At 52.9% G+C, this 12,509-nt stretch overlaps 2 long non-coding RNA genes across 4 annotated transcripts; one reads left to right on the top strand and one right to left on the bottom strand.

The window, feature by feature from the left end:
* Positions 1 to 1,578: 1,578 nt before the first annotated feature.
* LOC105065292 (uncharacterized) lies at positions 1,579 to 10,554 on the bottom strand. Of its 3 annotated transcripts, none has more exons than XR_012509069.1 (5): positions 10,416 to 10,554; positions 10,030 to 10,174; positions 8,471 to 9,077; positions 6,695 to 7,480; positions 1,579 to 5,682 (listed from the first exon to the last, which is right to left on the bottom strand). It is a non-coding gene; the product is annotated as an uncharacterized LOC105065292 (long non-coding RNA). The 3 variants fall into 3 exon arrangements; XR_012509070.1 differs by having other exon boundaries at positions 6,695 to 6,846; XR_006723065.2 differs by having other exon boundaries at positions 6,695 to 9,077.
* Positions 6,786 to 10,422, top strand: LOC141578601 (uncharacterized). The gene is made up of 3 exons (XR_012509071.1): positions 6,786 to 6,924; positions 8,439 to 8,494; positions 10,047 to 10,422. It is a non-coding gene; the product is annotated as an uncharacterized LOC141578601 (long non-coding RNA).
* Positions 10,555 to 12,509: the final 1,955 nt, after the last annotated feature.

The raw sequence follows: 12,509 nt of genomic DNA, 5'->3' as shown, positions 1-12,509 counted from the left end.
AGGTTGCCTTACAAAAACAAGAAGTATTTTCATTGGCCTTTTTGCCTTGGTCAAAGGAAAGCACGTGGGGCTCATGCAGCCTTGCCAGTGTCCTCCCTCCGAGGACACATCCGCACCACCAGATGAAGCTGGCAGCCCGCAGCCCGCGAGCGCGTGCCCTTTCTCTCCTCTGCTCAGTGACATCAGGGGGTAATAATAACCTCCTCCAGGGTGTGGCTCAAGGTCTGCAGGCCCAAAGGACTTCACCGTTTGCCCTGAGAGAATGCCTGGGAGAGCTGCTCGCGGATCTAGACGCTGCCAAGGTGCCACCCCAGATACACGATCCCCTTCAAGTGGAGTGTGTCCAAGGGTGGGTGAAGTCCTCAGGAAGTCAGCTGCCTCGTAGTGGTTAGATTCTGCATAACTTTTTAATGTCACTTTCTCTTTTTTGTCTTCTCTCTCCTTCCTCCCTTCCTCCCTTCCTCCCTACTTTCCTGCCTTCCTTGTATTTGTTGATTCAACAAATATTATTGAGCACCTACAACGTGCAAGGGTCTGATTAGGAACTGAAGATTCAGCTGGGGATAAAGAAGCGGTCCTTGCTTCCGTGGGGTTTACATGCTAGTGAGAGGGAGAGGTCATGAACACGGGGACTCACCAACTAAGGAAATATCCTCAGATGTTAGACGTGAGGAAGGCAGTAAACAGGGCGCTGTGACAGAGAATGACGTGGGGAAAGCATGGCACTTCTTACGCACTGAAACACGTGTAAACAGGCGGTTGTCTGCAGAAGTGTGAGTAACAGTGAACCAGCCTTTGGGGGCAGCTCCTAGAGGAAAAAGCTCGGGTTCGTCTTCCTGGTAAAGGAGGGAAATGAAAACGTAAAATGCCTGGGCAGTTTACCTTGTGAGGAACCTGGAGAGTAAGGGACCCCCACCTCGTTGATCGCAGTACGTGCAGTGCACCGCGCTGTGCCGGCACACAGAAAACGCTCCAAAAGCAACAACTGATGGGAAACCTACCGACCCTGCCAAACACGTGTTTCTAAGACCAGTTCTTTCTTTCGTCCTCGGTAGAAGGAAATTCAGCCGTCTTTTCCAGAGTGATTTCCAGACACCTCTCCATACGTGGCAGACTTGGATGGCTTCGGGCAGAGCCTCCGGGGAGGCACTGAGTCAGGAGTGGCAGCGAGCGCAGGGGCGCACGGAGCGCTCCCCTCCCGGCCTCATGCGGGAGGTCAGACCCCACGGGGACGCCTCTCGGAATTATCAAGACGCCGACGCTGGCGGATTGGCTGTTTGGGTAAGGAGTACCTCTTGGGGCCAGATTGCTATTTACCAGAAGAAAATGAACACTCTTGGCTCACCCTGGGAAGGGTTCATTAGGAAAACACAGTACCCAATTATAGCATTTCCCCTCTAGTAATTCATTTAATTGTGCACACATGTCTCCTACTCCATTAGACCATAAGCTTCTCTTGTGACAACTTAAAAAAATCTGCAGGAAGAAGGGGTCAAATCTTGAAGCTGTATTTTCCTAAGTGTATGCTTTGAGATGACAGGTTTCACATTAACAAAATAGCATTTTCACTCTTTCCAGTAGGTTTCACACTTTTTATTTACTGTTATCAACACTATCATGCTGCTAGGTGGCTTTGGGGTGGCGACAGAAGACTATGGTCAGGCCAGCTCCTGCTATTTGAGTTTGATACTTAAACACATAAGTATTCATCGAGTGTGTGAACAACAAAGCTGCCCTTCCGGCTGGGTGCAGGTCGGACATCTGTACCTGCTGTCGCAGCCCTCCCTCTCCCAGCCAAACTGACTGACCTCCAGAGCCGCCAAACCTTCTGTCAGGCCAGGGGCCAGAGGCAGAGGCCGCAGAGCCCTGGAGATGACCGTCACACGAGCCCGCGGGCTCCCCCTCCCCAGGGCACAGCGCTGGAGGGGCCCTCTGGGCCGCTGGCAGCAGACCACGTTGTGTTCCCAGCTTAATTTAACAAAAAAGAAAATGTAAGTTGAATCCAAATGAAATACAATTCTTTCTGCCTTTTATCCCAGTGATTTCAGCGGGCAAAGGAGACAGAGGCCCTGCTGAGAGCAAGTGAAGTGAGTCCTCAGCTATCACAATGGCTTTTAGGGCAGTGAGGAGGGTGGGCTGGAACGGGAGGTAAGAGCTCTCCCCCGGCCCTGCCCCAAAGCCCTGTCTTAGCTTGCAGGAGAAGAGGGGGGGTGAGGATGGATTGAAGCCCCACGTCACTGATACCCCTCCCCAGAGGAGGGCTTCTCCCCTGGAAAATCACTGCCGTGAGCAATGGGGAGTCAGAAGATTCCTGAGTAGGGGAGTGGCAGGACCAAAGGAGCATTTAGGAAGCTGAATAAATACTTGTCGAATGAATGGATGATTCAGATTAAGATCAAGACAGAGATACGAATTTGGCTACTTCTGAATATGGCTTTCAATAAAGGATATGAAAAAGGGATTGGGAAATTATATCCACTCAACACCATACCTACAGTTTTAGATTATTTATAGCTTTCTATTTGCTTATTCTTAAGTTAATATAACAAAAGTGTCAAACAGGTTTGACTGACGGATGTGAGGAAGCACAGCTCTGCTTTTGCCCTTACTGATGACACATACTCTGGGTGGTAATCTCTCACCGTCCTCGATAAACACGCAGGCAACACGCAGTAATTAAAAGAAGTAACTGAGACGCGTGAGAACAGCCTGCACGGCACTGAGCCATTTGGTCACACAATCGCATCATGTTGTGTCACATACGTCAATTTGTTAGTAAATACGCACAGTGATGTTCGCCCCCGGGTTCCTTCTTCAGGTGGCTGTGCGCCTCCGATGGATAATCACTCCTCCCTTCGTGTCTGAACTTGCTGATTCTCTCCAGGGTGCAACGTGATCCAAGTGCTGGACGCATAAAATACAGGACTAAACAGACAGACACAGTCACTGTGGAAGCGGCATTGCTCTGTGCCCCACAAGCCCAGGAATCCTGATAAATTGTATTTTGTGTGACTTACACCAAAAAAGAAAAAATATACTGTGGGTTTATAACTGCATACATTGCTTATCAAATATATTCATGGCAGGACAGAGCTTTTGACTAGGCTGTGACCAAGCTCTCTTGACTGTGAGAATAAAATACTCTGCTTGTAACCGCACAAATCCGAAGATCGGCAGAATTCTCATGGGTTAGCTTCTGCTTCATCCTTTTGAAAACCCGTTTCTCTTTCAGTACCCACATGCTTCCAACGCCTAGTGAATAGGTCACGTTCCCGTCCCAGCGTGACCTCCGGCATTGCCGAAGCGGGCAGTGGGCATCTTGCTGGAAGCCATTCCTGCCCAGGAATAGCCAGCAGTAACTTACCTAGATGCAAAAGTGAACCACATAAGTACAGCCTTCTTACCCCAAATGCTATGCATCTTCACCTCAGTAGCCTTTTAGCTGAATCCCAAGCGACCCGTGGCCTCCCCAGGACCGGCCCACGGGAGGGTGAGTGTCACAGAGGGTCAGCCGGAGGGGAAGGGGCTGCGGCCAGCGGAGGTGTGACATGTGAATACATGACCTGGGCCCCAAACAGGGCCTTGAAAGGGGTCTGTGCCCACAAGGGGCCTAAATGTCATCAACCTCAAGGTGAGTCGGCCTTGCCAACCAGGGCGGAGCCATCCATCCACAGCACACTCGCATTTGCAGGGTTGGCGCACCGGGGTGCTGTGGGCCAATGCAGGTTAGTATGCTTCTCGGCTGGCTAACCTCCAACTAGAGTCAGCGACTGAGTCAAATTTTCCTGTTTTATTCCGCAGCCTTAAGGCCTGAGGGAAGTTACTGGCCTCACTATGGTGATCGTACACCGCTGAAAGGCATCTGACTTAGAGATGGAAGGCATTGTGGTAAACTAGCTCGCAGGAGACTTGTGGAAGGACCACGAGTGAAGGCGCGGGTGGTGCTCAGACACCAGGAAAATCAGGGGGAGCGTGTTGGGTGCCTGAAGGATCGGCTTAAGGGCTCCCAGCTGCGCACTTGTGTTCTGTAAGGCACTTGCCGCGGGAATGGCGCCAGCTGGAGGCACAGAATACTCAACCAATAAACACAAGGGTGTTTCACTCTTAGAACGAGAAGTCTGAAGGCAGGTGGCTTGGTAATTCTGCTATTTTCGGACTCCGGGTCTTTGTCTCTGTGATTCTCATGGTCAAGAACGGCTGTCACAGCTCCATGCATCATCCATCCAAAGGCGGCAGCAAGAAAGTGTGTGCTTTTCTCCTTTCAGCAAGGAGGAAACATCTTTCCAAACAACTTCCCGTCAGAATTCCCCTTAGGTCCCACTGGCCCACACTGGGCACAGGGTCAGCCCTAGGAGTGAGGGGGACGGGATGGCGGGTGTGCGGCAAAGGGCCGCGGGGGCCCCATGGTGGGCTTAGTCATGCTTCACCTTGCTGGGCTGGGCATACGGCTTCCCAAAGGTAAGGGTTCTCTGTAAGGAAGAGAACAGGAGTGGCTGTTCGGAGGAGACGAACGTTAGATGCAACTGGAACTTCTGGGCTGAATGTCATAAAACTATTCTTCACCTATGAATAATTAAGCTAACAAATTGAGAACATCCATAAACACGAGCTCTCATGTATTTAGCCACTGCTCTGTGCCAGGAATGGGTGTGAGCTATTAGCCCAGCCCCGCAGGGGAGATACTATTGGCATTATTTTCAGAGAGGCCAGGGTGCCTCCCCTCCGGGGAAATAAGCAGCTCTACTTGACTTCTCTCATCAAGGTCTTCGCCTTTCTTGAACTTCAAATAAGTTAAACCATATAAAATGCTCTCTTTTGCTCCTGACTTCTCCCTCTCAGCGTCAGGCCTGGGACTCATTCGTGTTGGTGAGGGTGTCCGCAATTCATTTTTCATTACTGCGCATTGTTCTGTTGTTTGAAACTATCACAATTTATTTGTCCCTTGTGCTGTTGGTAGATACTGGGTTGTTTCTAGCTTGGAGATATTGTGAACAGAGCTGCTTTTAACACTGTGACTAATGGGTCTTCTGGTGCAGAGAAGCCCTCCTTCCTGCTGGGTTTACGCCCAGGACAGCGCAGTGAATCTATAGCTCTAGTGGAGACCCCTTAAACCTGCTGGAGATTTCCAAAGTGGCCGTACCAAGTTACACTCCGACGGCAGCTTACAAGAGAACCGCCTGCCAGTGTTTGCTTTTGTGACGCAAGGAGGTAACGGGGGAAGCTGGACAAAGTTGTCAGCACTGGGGGAAGGTGGGCAGGTTGAAATTTTAAGTACGGTGGTTAGAGTAGGCTTTCTTTTTTTTTTTTTTTTTTTTCTTTTTGAAAAGGTGAAATTTGAGCAAAGTCATGAAGGAGGTCAGGGACTGAGCAACGGAGGTGTGTGGAAAATGTCCTGAGCGGAGGGAAGAGCCAGTGCGACGGCTGCGGGGAAATGCCGGCTGCACTCAAGGAGACAGTGTCCAGGGTGTCCCTCCTTCGACAGCAGGCAGGCGGGGAGACGCAAACGCAGGGCGCGGAAGATAAGGAGCATCTGGAAGACGAGCTGGAAGCAAGGGAGCTGGAGGCAGGGAATCCAGGAAAGAGACTGTAATCCTCAAGCGTGGGTGAGGGGCCAGCGCCAGGGTGGGGGCGACGGGGGTGCTGTTGAGAAGGCAGCTTGAAAGGATGTGGTGACTAAGGGACCTGGGGGCGATGACGAGGGAGGAGTTAGACTCTGAAGATTTTATCGCTGTGGTTTCCTTCCCCGTCATCCAGAGGAGCTGACGGGCCCGGCCCAGAGCCCCAGCCCTCCAAGTCTAGTGTCATGCCAGCCGTGGCCACGAGAGGGCTCCCCGCCCGGTCTGCTCAGCATCCTGGGAGGGCAGCTCTGCTGGTTAAATCCAAGTCAGGCTGGTCCCTGACGGCACGTGTCAGGGGATCTGGGCTTTAGGACAGTCGGTCTTCACTGACATGGAACCTGGGAAGGTCTCCCACACGACTGACAAGGACCGCAAACTGGGTCTAAGATGCAGTGATGAATTACAGGGTGCAGGCGCTGGGGCGGGAGGGCGGGGGTGGGGGGCCCGGGCTCCAGGGTCTGACTGTCATTTCCGGCTTGCCAGGGCTCGCTCGGCCAGGCCAGCAGTTACGCTCCTCTCCTGTCCCGGGTGTGAAGCGTGTGTGCGCATACGGGCTAGTGGGTGCAAGTGTATGAGTGTATGTAAGTGAGCACGTGTGCGTGTGTGTGTGAGCACACATGTGTGCGTGCCTGTGCGAGCGGGCTGCGTGTGTCTGTGTGCGCCTGCCCTGCAGGGGGAATGCGAGTGTTTGTTGCTTGGCTTCAGCCCAGAAGGGAAACAGATAATGAGGTGAACGGAAGTGAACTGGAGGGAGTCTGGGCTTCAGCACTAATTAGCAGCTATCAGTTTTGACAAGAGGACGTACACTAGTCGTAAATGAGCAGAGAAGGGAAAACCCAGGGACTGGGGCTGGGCAGGAGGTTGGGAGGCCACCAGCAGCCCCCGGGGCAGGAAAGGCATCTCAGGAGCCCGGTGCGGGGGTCAGGCAGGCGGCTCCTTCCTGCCCTTGGGCGCAGGTGAGTGTGGACCCGCCCTGGCCAGCTGCTCTTCGGGCTGGCCCTGACCTCACTCAGGACCACTTCACTTTCTGATGGGCTGACAGTTACCGACCTCCCCCTCCTGGGCGGTCCTCTCACCCCCTCTGCCAGGCTGGCCTCCGTCCACGTTTCCCGGGGACGTGGTCACGGCCGTCTTCCTCACCGGCTGCTGAGATGGCCCCGGCTTCGACCTGTGTCTGCACTGGTCATGGTGCCTCGTCCTTAGGCGCTCCTCTTCTTCCTGTGGAGGGCTGGAGGCAGAACGGCAGAGCAGAAGCACAGACGACTCGGTGGACTGCTGAGAAGGAGCGGCTCCTTGATTTCCAGATGTGCGTATTTATATTTACGTGCAAGGAGGCGGGAAGGCCGCGGGGGAAGGTGATGTCAGAGGCCCCCACGGCAGGTCTTTGCTCGGTGGCAATAGCTGGGGCCCCGTCTGTGGGTGTCCCTCAGGCCTCACTCACGCGGGCTTCAAGGACACGGGTTCAGTGGGGAACGCGTGTCCCCCGAGTGGCCAAAGTGCCTGCCCTGCCTGCAGAGACAGGTCTCCCCGGGGCCCTCGCAGCCCCGCGAACACGCCCCGGGGCGCCAGGCCCCTCGTGCACAGGGCTCTGAGCTGGTTTTTTCAAATCTCTCCGTTCACAGCAAGTTCCCTCCACTTGCTCTCTGAGTGGGCGGGGGGCAGGGGGGCTGGGAGGGTGCACGTCCTCATTTCCTTCACAGCCCAGTACAGCTAGGGAGTGGTCGCTTCTCCGCAGGGATTGTTCATGACCCTCTGGTTTGCTGACTGTCTTTAAACAGTCCCTGTTCGGCCGCCCCCTGCGGGCCCAAGTGGCCCGGCCCCAGCTGGTTTTCTCTCTAATGCGGTTCTGCCTTCACAGTTTGCTAGAAGGAACAGAAGTGGGAGTTCTCAAATTTTAGAAAGAGAAAGCATTCTCCTGAGGAGTTTGTTTTAAATGCAGGTTTCTCAGGCCCCACCCAAATCTATAGAATCAGAATTTCTGGGCTGAGGCACAGAAACTTGCGTTTGCCAAGCCCTCCCCTGTCACCCCCCACCCCAAGATCCCAGGTCAGGTGGTCCACAGACCACTGGCCATGAAACATGGTGCAAAAGGGGTGCCTTTTTTAATGCTGAGTTTTGAGAGTTCCTTACAAATTCTAGACCCAAGGCCTTTTTCAGATACGTTTTCTCCCCGTCTGTAACTTGGCTTTTCATTCTTCTTACAAGGTCCTTCACAGAGCTTGTAAAAGAAGGCTTAAATTTTGATTTGGTCCGATGTATAAATTTTTCCTGTTATAGGTCATGCTTTGGTGTCAAGTCCAAAAATTCTGCCTAGTCCTAGGTCAAAAAGACATTCTCCTCGGTTCTTTTCTAGAAGTTTTGTAGTTTTGTGTTTACATCTGAGACCGTGACCCATTTTGAATTAATTCTGTACAAGGCGTGAGAATTAATTACGTCCAACCACTCCAGCCCCGTTTATTGAGAAGGCTGCTTCTCCCCCATTGGATTGCTTGTACTCTTTTGTCAAAAATGATAATTGGGCACATTTGTGCAGATCTGTATCTGGGCTCGCTATTCCTTCCACCAGTAAAAACTACGTTGTCTCAGTGCTGCAGTTAAATATCACACCTCAACGTTGAGATGAGTGATTCTCCCATTTCAGTTTTGTTTTTCAGAATCGTTTTGGCCGCTCCAGGCCCTTCCCTTCCTGTATACATTTGAGAAGAAGCTTGTCTAGGCCTGCAAGGAAGCTTGCTTAGATTTAGATAGGAATTGCATTAATATGGATCAGTTTTAAGGCAGGATTTTTGTTTGTTTGTTTGTTTTTATTTGTTTTTGCAGAAGATTTCACAAAAGCAATTCTGAAGTCTTACCTCGTCAAGGACTTCCTGCATGAGGTATGTTTTTACTTCCAGCCAACACGGTCTCTCTCCTGGTTACAGAGAAGACACTCTGTGTGTAAAAGCTGGGGCTGTATTTGGCTTCAGATTCACTAATGGACTTTGTTCTCTCCTGGAACCTGGAATCTGCGCAGACCTGTAGGGGTTCAGAATGAGCCTCCCCCGAATGTGTCACTTTTATGTGAGGATTACTCTGAGCTAAAGGCAGTCAAGACCCTGCTGGCTCAGGAGGAACCACTGCCCCTCCCTCAGCTACCCAGAAGAATTTAGACCGGAGATTTTCCCCAGAAAAGAGTTATTACCAGAGATAAGCTTACCTACGTGGCCACATCTACGGCAGAGCACACACCTTAGCACCAAACACTTGCTCTTCTTCTTGTTGGAAGATTTTTCTCTCTTTAACAGACTCAATGCTTTATTTTTTTCATACTTTTAGTTTTTACTTACTTACCTTTTAATGGAGGTACTGGGGATTGAACCCTGGGCCTGGTGCACACTAGGCACACGCTCACCTCTGGGCATGCTCAGTGCCTCAAATTGGCTTCCTCAGAGCCCACTGTAGCTTCCTGGGATTCATACACTGTCCCGAGGAAAACAAAACAGAGGCGTCTTAAGAGAAGGAGGGTGTACTTCCCCAGTCTGTGAGAACCATGTGCTTCCTTCGGTAAAATCGATCCTCCCCTCTACTTTGCCGGAGCAGGAAGCCTGAGTGGGCGTGAGGGGCTGCTGGAAATAGGCCTCTCGCCAGCCCCCTCAGGGCTATTCTGAGGGCGGCGCACTGAAGGGAGCGCGCTGATGGCCTTCACCCTTTCCCTCCCTGCTCCTCGGTGTCCTCTGTGCTCCCTTCCCGCTTCCTCCCCACGAGGGAACCAGCTCTCAGCATCAGATCCTCCTGTCTTGACATCGTTTCCTCCTGGTCACAACCTGAGTTCTCCAATCTGGTTTTTAGTCATTGGCCCAGATACTTGGCCTGGTAACTTGGGTTTCAGTTAACACCAGACGAAGTAAACTCAGTTCCCCTTCTGTCCTCGTCCAAAAGTTGGCCTCAAACTACTTCAGAAAAATCTCTGCCTCCTCCCTTGGCCAGTCTAAGGTAGGCCTGCTCCTTCAGTGCGAGGTTCACACTGGCTTTGTGAAGGGCGTCACAGCACACAGCTGTGAGCGTTGTCAGGGAAGCGTTTGACAAGAAGGACCATGTATCCAAAATTTGCCCTCAGCACGTGGGACAGTTTGGGGCATCTCCAGGTGCTTTCAGGAGTTCTTTACCTGAATTTATAGAGGCAATGAAAAGATTTGTTGAGAATGACTAACCCCTACGTGGTGAATGAGAACTGTTTCCAGTTCACTAAACAGTTAATTACATCAGTTATCATTTAAATATGGTATCAACACAATCAGCTTCAAGCGTGTGTTGTAACTTAAAACGCCTCCATCCTGGGAATTAATTACAGCCTTAGTCAAATCTGGCTCAAGAAATGACTATCCAAACTCAAAAAAGACTTCGTTCCCAACTCCTTCCCCATCATCCTCACTCTGTGCCGTTCCCCAGCTTCTCCGAGGTCCTCTGCCATGTTCCACTGGGGTGGTTCCTCCTGGATGCAGACTGCAGTGCTGTGGTCATTGGTTCCACCACCTCAAGAGCTCACCGCGCTGACAGGCATGTCCAGAGCCTGAGGGCTGGAGGCCAAAGAAGACAGGGTGGAGCGCTGCTGAGCTAACGGAGCAGCTGTGTCACCCTTCTGCCGTCTCTCCTTGGACCAGGAGTGCGCACAGCTGCCTTGCCTGGGGTTACGGAAGCTCGTGGGGCAGGGCTCAGGACTGTGGGCATAACAGCGCCTGCCCGTGGGGCCGAGCCCCCTTCCATCACCGAAGCAAAACCACGGCCATCCTGCCCCCACCATTCTGCCCAGTCCCTCACCTCCTCTTAGGCTGCCCCGACTCTCTCCGCTTGCTTTCTGCCGGAGGAAGAAGGGATTTCTGTGGGGATGCGCAGAGGAGTCCTGAGCTTTCCAGCCACGCTGCTCCGTCCTTCCTTGCCCCAGGCTCCAGCGGATTGCAGAGAGTTCTCAGCTCCCGGCAGGGTGGCGGTTTCCGGTGGGGAGCGGCCGCTGCTTCTTTCCGTCCTGCTCTCTGCAGAAGGTGGCTCGCTGCTTTCTGCGGGCTGGCAGCTCCCACTGAGGTCTGCGTGGGCTCTGTCCCTGTAGGCTGCAGGGATGAGCGTGGTTGGGAAGTCCTTGGCTTCTTGGTAGTGAGAAGATTTCAGACTGAGTATAAGCTGAAACAGGTTTTCCCCTCCGAGCTGAGGCCTGTGCCTCCTGAGTCGCAGTAACAACGCCCCCGCCAGTGGATCTGGGTCGGGCTGTTTAACCGCTTCAGACCCGCTGGGGAGGTGGGGCTCTGGGAGAGTGGGAGGGGGTGCTTTCTGTGACTCCCGCCTGCTTCTGTAACCTTGGCAGCGCAGCCCTGGCTGGGCCCAGCGCCTCCTGTGTCCTCTCCAAGTTCCCTCTTCCTTATAAAACCCAGCTGCCTGTTGGGGCTTCTCTCCCCGTGTTTACGGCTGGTAACTGACTTTCAGCATTTCCCAGATTCCTGTCTCCTCCTTCATTTAGTGAGGAAATGATTGCCTTTCCTGTTTTCCATTCACTTCACGTATTAGCTGCCATGTTGTGCTGATTAATGGCCCCTTAAATACGCAGCTTATGCCCTTGCAGTTCAAGGGAGCGTTTGCCCAAAGCTAGGCAAGTCTTACATCACAGCCAAGTTCAAGTGCCTGGGACCGGGGTGGACACCTTCCCGCTCAGTCTCATGGCTAATGTCTTAAACCTTTTAGTTGTCGATGTCAAATCTAGGTTTCTAAAAGCCTTCTGTTATTTAATTCCTGCCAGGAATTAGTTTCCTTACAGACTGCCTGCCAGGACCACCCTGAATGGTGACAGGTGGGGGAAGGGTGTGGGGCTGTGCCGAGGTGTTCTGTCCCTAAGACTTGAGCTACACCAGGTTACAGAGGCTGCCTGGTGAAGTCTGAAAGACGGCAGGCCAATAACGAAAAGATTATTTTTGTGACCTGTGAGGCTGGTGAAGTCGAGCAGAAGAGAACCTGGGGAGATGAAGAGAGCAGCTGAGGGTCGAGGGTCAGACTGAGTGAAGGACAGGTGGGCTGAGGGCCAGCTGAGGCTCACCCAGCCACACCTGCCCCTTATCACATTTCGGGGTGCTTCACTGGAGGGGGGACATGTTCTTAAATGACTGCTGTTAGTCATCTGTCGGGCTCAGCCCCAAGGTGCGCTAGGATTTCTCAAGAGGAGGGGCTTACTGGTGGCCATCTGTTGGAAGCAGGTGTGTAGAGCGACGCTGGAGGACCGTTTTTGAAGCTGCCTGGCACGGGGGGCAGACTGTCCTTGGGAGAAAGGGGGAGAAGAGCACGGCTCCTGGAGGCAGACGGCCTGAATTCAAGTCCCAGAAGCACTGCCTGGCTGTGTGATCCTGGACGAGGATCCTCTGTGCACCTCAGCTTCCTTATGTATGAATCGAGGTTAATAATTTGGGAGAGTCCTTTGGCAGATCTGTCCTCAGAGCTTAGTGGCCTGGCCACTGGACTGGGGTCTAGGGTCAGGGGTCTTCTTATGAGACCGATTGGCAAGGGTGTGAGGGAATGGCAGGCCCCCACCTAGGTCATTCAGAAAAGGGGGCCCTGGGGACACCAGGCAGCACAGGAGCCCCCTGGGGGCACTGGATCCTGGCTGAGGTTAGCAGCAGACAGGAGTCTGTCAGCTCTCAGGTGTCGTGCTAAGGCCCTGGGGCCAGCAAGGACACTGGACTACACAAAGTGAGTTAGGCCCTGCCTGCTTCTCAGGCCTGGCATTACCTCTACGGCTTCATGGAAGGCAGACCCAGGCTCCACCCTGGAGTTGCCAAGCTGGGCACATCTGGAGGTTTGGGTGGGAGTCTGGTGAGCTTTACTGGATGACCACAGGCTCTGACGGAGGAGTTAGAGTCAGCAGAACTGGGAGAG

Source organism: Camelus bactrianus, chromosome 9 (assembly GCF_048773025.1).
Source record: "Camelus bactrianus isolate YW-2024 breed Bactrian camel chromosome 9, ASM4877302v1, whole genome shotgun sequence".
Lineage (NCBI taxonomy): Eukaryota > Metazoa > Chordata > Mammalia > Artiodactyla > Camelidae > Camelus > Camelus bactrianus.
The sequence above is the reverse complement of the archived record's forward strand: the minus strand, read 5'-3'. Positions and strand labels throughout refer to the sequence as shown.